General features: G+C 33.7%; 1 long non-coding RNA gene across 5 annotated transcripts; it reads left to right on the forward strand.

The window, feature by feature from the left end:
* Positions 1-1,822: 1,822 nt before the first annotated feature.
* Positions 1,823-14,653, forward strand: LOC147404792 (uncharacterized). Of its 5 annotated transcripts, none has more exons than XR_015177937.1 (9): positions 1,823-2,220; positions 2,362-2,414; positions 7,940-7,994; positions 9,298-9,354; positions 9,430-9,599; positions 9,698-13,012; positions 13,101-13,200; positions 13,344-13,440; positions 13,688-14,653. It is a non-coding gene; the product is annotated as an uncharacterized LOC147404792 (long non-coding RNA). The 5 variants fall into 5 exon arrangements; XR_015177939.1 differs by having other exon boundaries at positions 9,455-9,599; XR_015177938.1 differs by lacking the exon at positions 9,298-9,354.
* Positions 14,654-15,767: the final 1,114 nt, after the last annotated feature.

The raw sequence follows: 15,767 nt of genomic DNA on the forward strand, positions 1-15,767 counted from the left end.
TACCATATAACCTCACAGGCCCCTATTAGTAAATCTCTATTAGTTGAAAAGAAGAAGCATGATGAAAGGAAGTCTTCATTGCAAAACTAAACTAAAAATGCTAAAAATGAAGAATCTCCCAAGTGGAAGGGAGAGAAGAATTTATCACCTCCCAAGTAGAACAATAATATTGGGGAACTCTTCAAACAGATTGCTCGCTTGAACCTAAAACTAAAAAATTTGATAAGTCAAGTGAAAACAATCAAGATGCAAGAAGGAATCCAAAGAAAAAATCTCATTCAAGATTACCCAATAAAAGTAGTTCCATTAAGAGGAACTCACTTGTCTAGGAGAAAACAGAGTCGAAAAGGAAAATTTGTTCCCCTCCTAAACGTAATCCTAAATCCCCCAAGACAACTCTACAATGAAAAGTCAAAAATGGGGACAACAAGTACCTCGTAATCTACACAGTTCTCAAGGCTGGCAATTTTGTATGATAGTACCTTGATAACGACTGCTCCCGACACATGACGGGTGACCGAAGTTAATTTAGTCACATGGTTGACTTTGATGGAGGGTTCGTCACTTTTGGTGATGGCAGCACGGCCAGGATTATTGGGCAAAGAACCATCAATGGTCTTAGATTGCCCACGGTGAAAAATGTGTTATGCGTTGATGGTTTAAAATATAATCTTCTTAGCATATCCCAAATATGCGATAAAGACTACTGTGTGAGTTTCAATCATGAAGTCTATGAGATCTAAACCCCCAATGGAAAATTTATTATGAGAGGCCTTCACATTTCTGATAACTGTTATATTATCGAAAATACAAGATAAACCACCGTCTCCTGTGTGAGTAACGTGACTCAAGTTGATAAAATCCAGTTGTGGTATCAACGACTCGATCATGTTTATCACAAGAATTTGGTTCATCTTGCCTCAAAAGGCTTGGTCAGAGGATTATCCAAGTTGGGTAAACAAGCAAGAGATGTTTGTGGGGAGTACCCAATTGGTAAACAAATTTGAAGTACTCACAAAAGGACAACAACTCTTGCCACCTTAAAACCCATAGCTCTTTTACACATGGACCTTGTGGGTCCTACTAAAATTAGAAGTCTAAGAAGTAAGAGACATTTCTTAGTGATCGTTGATGATTACTCTAAATTCACTTGGGTCACTTTTTTAAGAAAAAAATCTGATACTTTTGATGAATTCAAAAAAATCATTAAGCGTATCTAGACAGAAAAAGGATCTGTCTAGGATTAGAAGTGATTATGGTGGAGAGTTTGAGGATGGTCCATTCACATATTTCTATGATGAAAATGAAATCCGACATGAATTCTCAACTCCTTAGACTCCTCAATAGAATGGAATTGTTAAAAAGAATAATTGTGTTCTTCAGGAAATGGTTATACTTCATAGCAAAAATCTTCTTAAAAGTTTGTGGGCCGAAGCTGTGAATACTACTTGTCACATCATCAATCGAATATATCTTCGAATAGGCTTAAAAAAATAGCTTATGAACTATGGAACGACAAAACTCCTAGTGTCAAATACTTTAGATTCTTTGGAAGTAAATACTATATCCTAAAAAATCGTGAACACTTGGAAAAATTTGATTCAAAGAGCGACGAAGCAATCTTTCTAGGATATTCTTCAAACAGTCATCACTACGTCATATTACGGATTTGGCGACGCCACAATTACGCTAAAAATGACTGCTAAAGGCAGTCGTTAATTACGACAGTTTTCAACCATCGTTTCAACGCACTGATGGTAATAAGTAAAAGTTGGGGTGCCAATAGCCACTAAAAAAAAAATTCAGAACCTTCGCATACAGAACTCGTCTTCATCAGGGTCGAAGTTCTTCTTTCCTCTCATTCACACACTCTACTCGTCTCTCATTCTCACTCGACTGATTTTCCCTTTATATTTCGTCGCTCTTCTCACTCTCTTTATTCCATCGCTCTTCTCACTCTCACTCTTTTTTTTAGAAACAAATCGATTAGAATTTTTTTTCTTGGAAACAAATCGATCAAAATTTTTTTTTAGAAACAAATCGATCGGAGTTTGATCGAAAGATCTTCACTCAATCTCTCACTCAAAGAATCTGTGATTTTGAAGACACAATCAGATTCGATTTACAAGTTTTAGGGCATAATCGATCGGCGTTTGATCGAAAGTTTTAGGGCTTTGTTCGATCTCCCTCCCTTTGCTTGGTTTGTGATCAAATCTTCAGGTATGTTAAAGTTTTTTATTGAATCTTAGATTTTCCATAATTAATTTAGGGTTTCAAATATTTTTTTCATTGTTAAAATAGATTTTAGGATTTTGTTTGATCCCTCCTTCCCTAATCATTTTGAATTACCTTCTATTGCAGAGGAAATCCATATAAGATCGCATTTCAGCAGCTAAGTTTTGATTTTTCTTAAGGTATGTTAAGGTTTTTTATCCAAACTCAAATTGTTCTCAATTATGTTAGGGTTTTAGATTCTAATTTTAATGTTATTTATTAAAATGCTATATATTCTTGGATGTTAGTTGTTTAATTGATTTAATTATAAAATCTTCATCTAATTTAGTTTTGTGAAGAAATCTTAATCTGAAGCTTTTTTCTTTGTTGGGTGCCCAACTATGAATTTATTTTAGTTTTGTGTAGTTGTGACTCTTTGTTAGGGATTGTAATGGGTAGTTTTTCAGTCATTTTAGAACTCCACGTATTTAATTCCTAGTTCACATGAAGTAAATCATCAAGAGAAAATATTATCAAAAATCCTTATGATTTTAGAACTCCACTGTGCATTATTCTAAATCAGATACACAACATGGTACAATAATGTCCTAATCAAGTAGGCAATAGAGACTCTACGTATGCTATATTTTTTCACACTTAGTATAGAAACTCAAGTTATATATTAATTTAATGTGTTCATCTTATTTAATGTAGCAAGCCATCCTAGAAAACCTTGATTTTCTCCAGGAATTCCATATAGTCCTGCTATATAGGTTTTCAATTCTCATCATCACATACACCTAAAGCCATAACCTTCCAACTTTAATATCCCTATTGTCCTAACTTAACAATAATCAATACCACCAACACAAAACTACTCCCAAGTGAGTATGTAAGTATGTGTAAGTGTTTCGGGACTAAAAGAGTGAAATCCAAGTGGATTTGCACTCAAGTTCCAAGCCCATAAAAAAAATTCAACAAGCACCCATTTTCCTTTTAGCTTTCTCACCTACTCTTTTGCTTGATTTTACCAATCAAACTATAGTTCATTTTACTCTTACCTAATTTCTTAGGTAGACCACCATTTCCATTGATGTGAGTCATTATAAGTATATAAAAAAAAGATAGATTTTATAAAACCACTTTCGGTGTCCAATCACACCTTAATCTTGAATGGTGACGACTCCTAAACCCATATAGATGAAGTCCAAACCCATGAATCTCACATGTTTATACAAGTTTTATAAACATTTTTTCTTTATCGATGATGGTGATTTTTATTTTTGCTAAGTAAGTGAATTTTTGTATTAAGAAACAAAAGAACATGCCCTTAAATTACAAACAAACTAATCCCCCCTGATATGCTACTTTACATTTTCTGGGAAATTTGAGAAAATCTATCTCTATTAGATTCGATTCCATAATTTGCAAGGGCATCTACAGTTGAATCCCCTTCTCTGAATGTACATTTTACAGACCATCGAATGTTAGAGATGATGATGATCATCACACACACACACACACACACAAGTGTGTGCACCAGGCTTCGTCTTAGTACACTATTCCAGCAAGTATTTATATGTCAGTTATATTGCTTCAACAACATGTAGGGTTCAGTTCTCCTTGGTTGGTTTTAATCGTAGTTTTAAAACTCATCTAGTCAACTTGAAACTTGGCTGGGTCAACTCCAATCCATTGGAATTTAAGGTGACTCGCATACAAAACTCAATAGATGTATGAATCAAGTTGAGTTTTCGATTTTTAAAACTATGGTTTTGATCTGGATAAAATTAGGAAAAATGACCTATTGCACACTGATATTTGTTTTCTAAATACCCCCTAAAATTAATTATCCGATTGTTTATGTTTTTTGTAAAAAGTTATTTCTATTGATTTTGTGGCAACCTGGTAGTATTTTTGTTAAATGTTTAAGTATGAAGACGGGGTTAATTTTTTTGATTGCATATCGGTGATTACGACACATAAACTTCACCACCTCACTGAGATGGCACCTTAAAAAGTGATTATAAAACTTTTTAATATAAAGTTTTAAAAATAATAGACATTTTTATTTTATTTTAATGAAAACGGTTGCTTAGATTCCACTCAGGGCCTTGTTTTAGCACTTGTATTCAATCGGATGAGTCATAGTTTTAGAACCAACCACCCTAACCATTGAAATAATCCTTGCCTAATATACATTTTGCATCATCGTCACACACTACATGTTAATTGGATCTAAACTAACTCCATTGTACCTTGAACACTCTATCTCACAGCATAAGCAACACAATCCTATTGTGCCTTGAACACTCTATCTCACAGCATAACTCAATTGAGAAAAGCAACTTTTGAGTTCTTATTTTGACTAAATTTGCTCCTCTACACATTCCAATTAATTAGGAAATTTATTCATCACTTACAAATTTATCCAATCATTTTCTATTTGGACACGTTTGGTTGCAAGGAAAATCAGGCAACAAATCATTTGCCTTGAAAATGATTTTTTTTTTTGCATGAATCCTTAAAAAAAATACTTCTAATGTCAAAAATTGGTCCCACACATCCAAATTGGGCATGGTAATGTGGAATAGGCATCCCAGATATGATTGGGGGACTGAATTTCATTTTATAAAATCTCCTACTCAAATACATCCAAGTGATCCAAGACATGCATTGATCCATAATTGAGCCCATTAATCTATTAAAGACGAGTTAAAATTCAAACAAATAGATCGAAGAACCAAACACAAATAATGTTTTTTTATATTCTATTGGAACTTGTTTACTATTTACAATTTGTTTCAATAGTCCATTTAGAAACTATGAATTACATGATGTCTTTAGTTTATAACATTAAATTAAATAAAAAAATAAAAGATAAAACATGTTCTTGCAAGTCAGTCTATTAGGGACTTTGATTTTATTTTGAATCCTCACCCACTAATTTTGTGGTTTTGGAACACATACTGAGGATAGTAATAACAGAAATTTGGAAAGAACTTTATGTATTAGATCAACTTAGGATGCCATATGTTGTCATAGTTGACACTTATATATATATTCCATATGCCTCAAAAGAACATTTTGATAATCGTTTTACACTTCAACGACAAGTGTAGAAGTTCTTAATTATTATGTTGAAATCTTTCAAAGATCTTCCAAATCATCTGTTTTCTTATTTTATTTGCATTAGTTTTCACCTTGAGAATGATACATCTTTTCTTGTCTCAATGATAATTTTTTGACGTATTATACTACATTCCTTGACCTGGCAATGCATTAATTTTTCAGTCATTTTACCTTATTTTAGCTTTTTATTCACTTTTTTCACAATAATAAATTTATTTTTATTTCCATTCGTAGAAAATGTCTTCCTCGTCTACGCCCCCAAGTAAAGAATGGATGACGGCACCAAGACTATCTGTTGAATACTTAAAAGGAGTTAATTCATTTTTTTAGATTCATAAAAGATAATACCCATAAATTGAGGAGTGATGATTGGTATTGTTGTCCTTGTGTTAAATGTCGTAATCTTTTAGGAGGAAAGAAAACACTTAAAGATATTCATAAACACTTAATATGTGATGGTATAGATACTTCCTACACGACATGGATCTATCATGGAGAAATCCCCATAAGTGATGTCAATATCGATATTGGTCCGTCTACTAATAATCGTAATGAAGATGCATTCCCAAGAATAGTTGATATCGTAAATGACACATTTGAACGTATTCGTGATGAGGATAATGTTCAAGATCATATAAGGGCTAGTACGCCTACATATGTGGATGAAGTTAATGACGAAGAAGATGTGCAAGTTTATGATGATTCACTAGAGGATATTTCGATGCAACCTTTATATCCGTCTTGTCGAATTGAGAATACAAAATTATCTGTGACAATTGATTTATTAAGCATGAAGGCTAGACATCAATGGTCTAATAAGAGTTTTTCAGAGTTGTTACAATTAATTTAAAAAATGTTACCCGATGAGAACACTTTGCCGGATAATACTTTCACTGCTAAGAAGATGGTCACATCTTTGCGTATGAAGTGCGAGATTATCCATGCATATCGTAACAATTGCATACTATACTGGAGAGAACATTAAAATAAGGATAGTTATCATACGTGTGGTGAAAGTAGATGGAAACCGATAAACGATTTGAAATCGAGAAGCTCACGATTACCGTGGAAAAAATTAAGATATTTCCATTAACACCAAGACTACAATGAATGTATAATATACCGTATATTGCAGAGAATATGACATGGCATGAAGATGTGGGTTCAGTACTGAATGAATTAAGTATGCGTCATTCAAGAGATTCTTCCTATTGGCAACAAGTAAATCGTAAGTGGGACACATTTGCTGCTGAAGCGCGTAATGTTCGATTAGGACTTGCAACAGATAAATTCAATCCTTTTGGAAACAATAACAATTCTTATAGTTGTTGGCTTGTCATGATTGTCCTGTATAATCTTCCTCTATCCCTATGCATGCGAAAGGAGTTTACAATGTTAACATTATTGATTCCTAGAAAAAAAGGTCCTAGGTACGATATTGATGTTTACTTACAGTCATTGATTACAGAATTAAATGAATTGTGGTTTAGTGGAATAATAATATATGACTCTCATAAAAAGAATAATTTTACAATGAAAGCAATTTTGTTGTGGGAAATATATGATTTTCCTGTGTATGATCATTTGTCGGGTTGTAGGACTGTAGGAAAGTATGATTGTCTTGTTTGTAGCGAAGGGACAGAGGCATTGTGACTAAAACATGGAAAAAAGTTTGCTTACATGGGACATAGAAGATTTCTAACAAATCCAAGACATATTTTTAGGAGTAAAAAATCACAATTTAATGGAAATGAAGAATATAGAAAACATAATCAACGTTTGAATGGTTTTGAGGTATTAAAAAATATGAAAAATATCCAAACAAAATTTGGAAAAGTATCAGGCAATAAGCGGAAAAGGTCTGTAGATGAAAATGAATCATCTGCATGGTCTAAGATATCGATCTTTTTTTATTTACCATACTGGAAGGTGTGTTATAATTTTTTTAAAATATTAATGATTTATACTATATAATGATGGTTGTAACTAACATATAGTATTTCATTCCTATAGGATCTACCTATTCGTCATAATTTGGATGTAATGCACATAGAGAAAAATGTGACAGAAAATCTGTTTGCAACAATTATGAACACGAAGGATAAGACTAAGGATGGTCTTCAAGCTCGTCAAGATCTTAAGGATATGAGAATAAAAAAAAAATTGTGGCCAGTAGAAAAGAATTGCAAGTTGACATATCCGGAAGCTCCTTACGTACTATCTCGACGGGAAAAAGAGTTGATTTGTATGACTTTGTATAATTTGAAGGTTCCTATGGGGTATAGTGCAAACTGAAAACATAACGTGAGCTTAGAAGATAACGAGTTAAAAAATTTGAAGTCTCATGATTATCACATTCTCATGCAACAGTTATTACCAGTGTTGCTGATACATGCATTCAAGACACATAAAGCTTTACGCGTTGCTATTCGACAATTATCAGTATTCTTTAATGTCTTGTGTTCGAAGGAGATCATCTGTGAAGAACTTTCGAATATGAAAGAACGCATTGTGGAAACATTATGTGTGTTTGAAAAGTATTTTCTGCCATCATTTTTTATTTTTATGACACATCTTGTTGTGCATTTGGCAGAGGAAGCCCAAGTTTGTGGATCTGTTAGATATCGATGGATATATCCCTTTGAAAGGTATGTAAAAAGTTTTATATTATGTATATGTTTCTATATTGTATTAATAAGTTTAACGCCAAGTTCTAATATTCGACGACATATGCATATTAGGATGATGAAAACGTACAAACGATACGTACTAAATTATACATATCCAAAGGGGTCTATTACTGAGTGTTTCCTCATGGACGAGGTAATGATGTATGCCATGAATTACATGCCCAATGATAGAAAATGATGCCATAAACAAGTATGTGAGATAGTAATGAATGCTGGTAGTGAAGGACCCTATCCTATTGATAAAAAAGAGAATGTTTGCATTCTTGAAAATGTTCAATACTAGCAATCACGTAAATGGGTACTCAACCAATCGCCTGAAAATGCTGAGTGGGAAAGGTTTATACAATTTGATTTTCTTATAAACTTGAATATTATGTTAAAGATTATATAACATATTCACGTTACTTTCGTGCATAGGAAGTATGCTACTTATATTCAGAGCCACACATTCGACAATCAAATTCAAAGAGGAAATTTACGACAAGAAAAGGTGATGGATTACATTCCTTGGCTCAGATAACAATTACAAAATGAACCAAATTGTCCCCTAAAAAGACTTGTTGATGGGCCGAAGTTTGAAACAATTTCATATAGTGCATATTCAGTAAATGGATATATTTTTTGTACAGCAGATTCAGAAATGAATAAAACAACACAGAACAGCGGGGGTCTCTATGAAAGCCATAACTAGGTTTAGGTCAAGTATCCGGGATACGAATTTGGTGAATGAAGAAGTCACATACTATGGCATTGTGAAATAGATTCTAGATCTTGATTATCATGACTTTAGAGTTGCAGTATTCTATTGTGATTGGGTACGCATAGAAGACGGAAATGGATATGCAATTGATCCAAAAATAAATTTGATTTGTGTTAATTTTAAAAGATTGATGAAAAATACAAGAGAAACTGATGAACCATTTATTTTTGCTTCTCAAGTAACTCAAATATTCTATTGTAAAAATCATAGTAGACCAATGGATGATTAGCATGTTGTCTTAGAAGTTCCGAAGAGATTGAATCGAGACATGGACTCTTATGAAGATCCGTTTGTATTTGAGGCAAAAATGAATGAAGATGTTTTAACAATAACATTACGAGATGATATCATAAAAGACAATAACATAGAAAATGATGATTGACAACGCTTGTAATCAATGGTTAAACATTTTGTTTATTTTTAACAAATCAATTTTATATGCGTGTTAATCTTAATTATAAATGTATATAGTTTCTTATAATTGTTGTATTTATTTGACAGGTACTATGTCAAGCGATAGATCATTTGCATCTACTTCTCATGGGTTTACTTATCAGTGTATGTTATTAATTGTTGTGTTTTGTATTTCTTATTAGATGTTTGATTTTGTAAATTATCGACTATTTGTAACAGGTGCACGTATTCCTGTGAAATTTAGTATAGATGGGCAACCTATTGGGAAAAACTCAAAAAAATTATCTACATCCATAGGGTGTGTTGTGAAGACTTATGTATCGCCAATTTATGTCAAATGGAGCAATGTGGCCAATGATTTTAAAAATCAAATGTAGGAAGTTATAAAGGTGAGTTTTTTTTTCTATCTGTTCTACATATTTGTTATTTTGTTTATTTGTTATGCATATTTTAACCGTTAATTTAAAATAATTTATCTTTCTTGCAGAATACATATGCTATTTCAGATGATAATAGAGAATGGGTCCTTAAAAAGGCCAATCTCGTATGGAAAGATTGGAAAAGTTACCTTCGTTGTGAGGTATATGATAAATATAATACGGATGCAAAAAGAAAAATTCATATACCTCCATACGTGAAGAAAGAAGATTGGAAAATTTTCATTGACGAGGGTTCAAGACCCGAGGTGCAAACATTGTGGCATAATGGGAAAAAAACTAGGAAAGCACAAAAGACTACACACACTTCAGGCCGAAAGGGACAAGCAAGGATCGCCGAAGAGTTGGTAAGTTTATACTATAAGTATGGTCCTAAGCCCGGATAAAGGAGGAGGGAAAAGAAGTTTGTGCAATGAATGGAGATTAATAGCCATATTCCATGATTTCTGCAGTGAGATGAATTTTTTATTGGCAAACAGGCAAGTGCTTGAATCTTCTAAATTTGACACATTGGCTTAGATACTTGGACATACTTTCAATTGACCACTTCACCTATAGTCATTTTTCTTGGATAATAAAATGCATTTCATTCATTTATCTCTTGAATTTTTTGAGGCAGTCAAACTTTCTGATTTATTTTTTTGAAAAGACTCTATTATGTTTGGAATAGTCACCTATGCTTCTTATTTATTCTTAACCCAGAAAGCTCTGCTTTTGTTTATTGTAACTTGTTAGGTGTTAACATACTTGGAGTTTTCCCTTAGTTTTTTGTGTCATTATTGTCATTGTTACAAAAATTGAAGTTCAGGTGTGAATAAGGAAGGAAAGCCTGTTTACATCAAAAGACTTGGAAAAGTTGATCCCAACAAACTCATGGTGTGGGTATTTTTCTCTATTATGACATGGAAAATACATGTTGCAGACACTAAGTCGAATGTTCATCATCAATGCTGGTCCTAGTTTTAGACTTTTATGGAGTACTGTGAAGTCTTTTCTTGATCCCAAAACTACTTTCAAGATTCACGTATGCTTTTTTATATGTATTTATGGCCAATATTATACAATTCAGCCTCTTAATTTTTACTTTTTGACATTTTTCAAATTTCAGTTGGTCATTTCTTTCCTTTTACTTGATATATAATGCAAACTGTCTGATGCAATGCAATCTCAATTCTCAACACAATCAAATGCTGGAATGTAGCTGAACAACTATCTTTCTGAAGTCAATTTCATGAAGCTGTCTTTTCATTGATTTTATTGACATACAATCTTCATTTGTGTAATTAAGGTCACTGTTTTTTTCTGGGTACTTATTTTCAGCTGTCATATGGTTGCTTTCTCTTGTGATGCTCTACTATTATTTTTGATGCTGAACTAAAATGCTTTAATCTTGGCCTCTTAGGTGGTTAGGATTTGTACTCAACCCACTCTTTTATGGGCCTGCTTGTATGCAAGTAGATTTAACTAATGCGATCAAGTGAACCTCCAGGGCCTTTAATGTTAACTTATGTAATCCTTTTTTAAAAAAAGTTATTTATGAGATCTGACTATTTCTTTTACCCATTTATGTGAAATATGAAGATTTGTCCTCCTTATGTATTGGGGATTCCCTTCCCCTAGTATATTTTATCTTCTTTTTTTCTTCTTAAGTATCAACATAATAAATGTTTCTTTTATGCTACAACTATTTCTTTTACCCATTTCTGTGAAATGGGAAGATATGTCCTCCTTATGTATTGGGGAGTTCCTTCCCCTAGTATATTTTATCTTTTGTTTTTTCCTTCTCATTTATCAACATAATAAAGGTTTCTTTTATGACTTGTAGCATAGCATCCATTGCCATTTTATATGCTATATATATCATTGGACTATGTAAGATAGAGTTGGTTTCACTTGAAGCATGTTAGGCATAATAGCATTAAGTTCACTTTCTTTTATTCCTTGTGCAAGTGCAAACCATATGTGCCAGGATTAATTTTGCAAGCGAAAAAGGGTTCATAGATGAATTGGATGAGGCTCTGCCTTGCAACCTTGGGGTTGTTGGCTCCCTCCTAGCATTACTAGCAATTCTTGTGTGATATCCCCCGCCCCCAAGTTATGTGTTGTGTAGTAAAGATACACTTAATTTCGTTTTTCTCTATTGTCCACTTTCTTGTCTGTCACTCTACCTCACCATTTTGAATTGAATTTTTGAAAAATATTTCTATGTGGTTTGAAACTATGAATTAATTAGTGTGTTCTCCCTTGAAGGGAAGATTTTAGGGCATACTGGCTTCTTCTTCTTGTTGCAGTTCCTTTGGAGAGAATGTAATGATTGTATGGGAATTCTAGGGGCCCCACTAAGGTGACTTTATGTTCTGATGGGAGAATCTTATTACTCATTGAAGAGGCTGAAAGTTCGATTGGTGTTGGGGTTTTGCCCCAAAGTTGTGTTTCAATATGTCAATTAACTGAGCCATGGACCAAGCCCTGCAGGTGGAGTGCAGGTTCACAATCTTGTGCTTTGGAATGTTGAAACTTTTCTTCTTCTTTCCTATTTTTTTTTTGCTTCCTTGTGTTTGACTTGCATGCATGATGGTGTGCTTATGAAAAAAGATTTCTTGTTTACTTCTCATCATCTTTTTCTCTAGTAGCTTTCTTGTTTGCTTCTTGGATAGATGCTTTCTGCTTGCTCCTTAGAAAATAGGGTTACATTTGTACAAAAACCACATATTTGAGCAAAGAATTTATTGGATGACTTGTCTATGCAGCACATTTGTTGAGGCTGTGTGTCGAGTTATATCAAGCAGATGCTTCAAAATGGTTAATGTATCCATATTGGGTACTCTTGTCTTAAGTATAACTGCAAATATAATTTGTTAGGTCTTGTATCTTTGCTTTATCTAGGTGACATAGTGTCTGAAGGTTAAAATGTCATTTTGTTGTACTTTAAACACTCCAAATGGTTTCAAATGTAGAATTGCTTTGAGTGAGGAATGCTAAGGGGTGAGAAATTCTACTTCAATGTCTCTTTGTACTTTTGTGTTTGTGTGCCATGAGTGCCGTGGTGAATTAGCCAATTTTATGGGACCACCACATTTCCATGATAGTGACAGTCCATTTTCCCAAGGTTTGATGAGATGTTTGTTGCTTATATCCATTTTTTTCCAGAAAAGTCCATATCTTACGTACTTTATAAGTTTTGCAGGTTCAGGTATCCCTGCTTCTGAGGACCAGGCCTAGTTTTATGGAAGCTTACCATGAAATTTGTGTACAGGTTGTTGGGTGCATAATCAGCGGAGTGAGTTTACAGAACTTGACAGATTACATGGTGGTAGAGTTGTCAAGAAAGCTTTCTCAATCTACATCTCTGTATCAGAGTGCAGGTTTATTTTGATCGAGTTTCTATAACTCTATTTCATATTTTAATTTTGCATATATGTTTTAAAATTTCTGGATTGTCTTTGTTTTTAGTGAGTTGCCAGAATTTCTCGGTGGTACATGTACCTGTACAGATTAGGGGGGTTGCCTTAGGTCTGATAAGGGTCCATGGAAGGACCCAAACATATTGAAGGTTTTGTTACTTACCTTGGAAAATTTTTATTTCTTATATTTGAGAATAATGTAGAAATGGGTTTTTAGCTTTTTCTTCATCTTCTGTGATTCATATATGGATTAGAAACAATTATGATTACTTGTTTGTGTACTTTATTATAGATGGTTTTAGATGGTGTAGCACGATGTGCCAGACAAATTGTGATAGTTTCCAACATTGAGGGGAAGATAATTTCTTATGTTGAGCCACACTACAGTTGTAAGATTTCTAATTAATCTTCGTGGAACATGAGCTTCAAGTTCCATTTTTTTTCGTTATTTATTTATTATTTTTGTTAATATTGTTCCTTTTTCTATTGAGGATTAATTTTATTATTTTATTGTTGTGTGTTGCTATTGTCATCTCAATTTAACTTTTATGATTTTTGAATGATGATGTGCATCAGTGAATTTTATATTTCAAAACATATATGTATGTTGTTGTTGATATGTTTTGATAAATATAGGCTGAAATTGCTGGAAAGGGGAGCTACTCTGGTGTATTTTCGGAGTATGATGAATATGTTCCCATGGTCGACAAAGCAGTAGATGCATGGAAGAAAGAAGTATTACCAATCAGCGAAGAACAATTGTCCAGATGAAAGCTCCTACTATTGCTCCCCGACTAAGCAAAGAACAATAAGGGCTGTTAGATCGAGTACTAGGTACTCGATCAAGGTCAATATTATTGCTGTATATGAATGTATTGCACAAAAAAGGCATTGAAGAGGACTCACTGCACTGTTACATTTTTTTTTAATTGATAACTTCAGAAAAAAAAAAAAATTTAAAATATAATTCAAGAAAAACGAGTGTCTAAGACAGTCATTTTTATAGTTGTTTTTTCCAGCTGTCAAAGACAGTTGTTTTTTTTTTCGACTGTCAAGGACAGTCATTTTTTCCGACTGTTTTGGTTTGTCGCAATTAAAAAATCACTCCTTTTAAACACAACTCCTTTCGCGACTGTAGGAGTAGTCATTTTTTTCACAAAGACTGTCTTGGTTGTTTTTGGCGCATTATGACGTAGTGCATGTTTTTCGAGTCTTTAATCAGAGGACCTCCTACATCCAAGAATCCATAAATGTGGTGATCGATGATTAATCCATTAAGGACAATAATCCCTTTAACCTAGAGGTTGAGGACGAGAGAGTATTTCCTGCTCCATCCTCACCCTCTTCGACGTCTTAGGTTTCAAAAATATTACATGTTGTCAAGGATCATCCTGTTAATCAAATCCTTGGAGATCTTAGCATCGATGGTAAAACCCGATGACAACTTAAGACGTTGAATAATCACCTTTGCTTCACATTTAAAATCGAGTCCAAAAATATTGATGAAGCCCTCACTAATGAATATTGGCTTCAAGCTATGCAAAAGGAACTTCTTCATTTTACTCGAAATCAGGTTTGGTACTTAGTACCAAAACCATCTAATAAGAATTTCATCGAGAACCAAACAGATATACAAGAACAAATTCAATGAACTGGGCAATGTCATTTGAAACAAAGCTCATTTAGTAGCTCGTTTAGATTGAAGGTGTTGACTTTGATAAAACCTTTGCCCCTATTTCCATATTCGAGTCGATTCGGATTCTGATGTCCATAGCATGCTCTGTAAAATTTAAATTATTTTTTATGGACGTTAAGAGTATTTTTCTAAAAGACATCTTGGATGAGGAAGTCTATGTTGAACAACCTAATGGTTTCATTGACACTAAACATCCCCATAAAATCTTTAGACTCAAAAAGGCACTCTACGACCTTAAACAAGTCCCTCGTGCGTGGTATAAACGATTGACCCAATTTTTGATCAACCATAATTATAGTAGGGAAAGTATTGATCAAGCACTTTTTGTTCAAAAGGTCAAGAGTCATACCCTCATTGCCCAGATCTATGTGGAAAACATTGTGTCCAACTCCACTAATGAAGAGATGGCTCACAAGTTTGCCAATTTGATACAATCTAAATTTGAAATGAGCATGGTGGGTGAGCTCTACTTCTTCTTAGGGTTGCAGGTTAAATAGCTCAAGGATGGTATGTTTGTTTCCCAGACTAAGTATGCACGTGAATTGGTATATCGTTTCGATTTTCAGTCTGGTAGAACTCACAACACCGCAATGAGCACCACACTCAAGCTTTTAAAGATATATCTGGAAAAAGTGTAGATCTGCACCTTTATAGGAGTATGATTGGTAGCATTTTTTACTTGACAGCTAGTCGGCCAGACATGTCCTATTCTATTGGAATCTGTGCCCACTTTTCAAACTAATCCTAAGGAATCGCATTTAATGGCTGTCAAACGGATCATTCGTTATGTGGCTGACACTTCCAAGTATGGCCTCTGGTATGCATTTGATTCATCTTTCATTATTGTTGGGTACTCCGACGTTGATTGGGCTGGCAACATTGATGATCGTAAATCCACCATTGGCGATTTTTTTTATATTGGAAACTATCTCATTGTTTGGAAAACAAGAAACAAAACTCCATTTCTCTATCCATTGTTGAGGTTGAGTACATTGCAGCTAGAAGTTGTGCACAACTTCT

This window comes from Akebia trifoliata, chromosome 4, assembly GCF_017979445.1.
Source record: "Akebia trifoliata isolate Shusen 1 chromosome 4, ASM1797944v1, whole genome shotgun sequence".
Classification (NCBI taxonomy): domain Eukaryota; kingdom Viridiplantae; phylum Streptophyta; class Magnoliopsida; order Ranunculales; family Lardizabalaceae; genus Akebia; species Akebia trifoliata.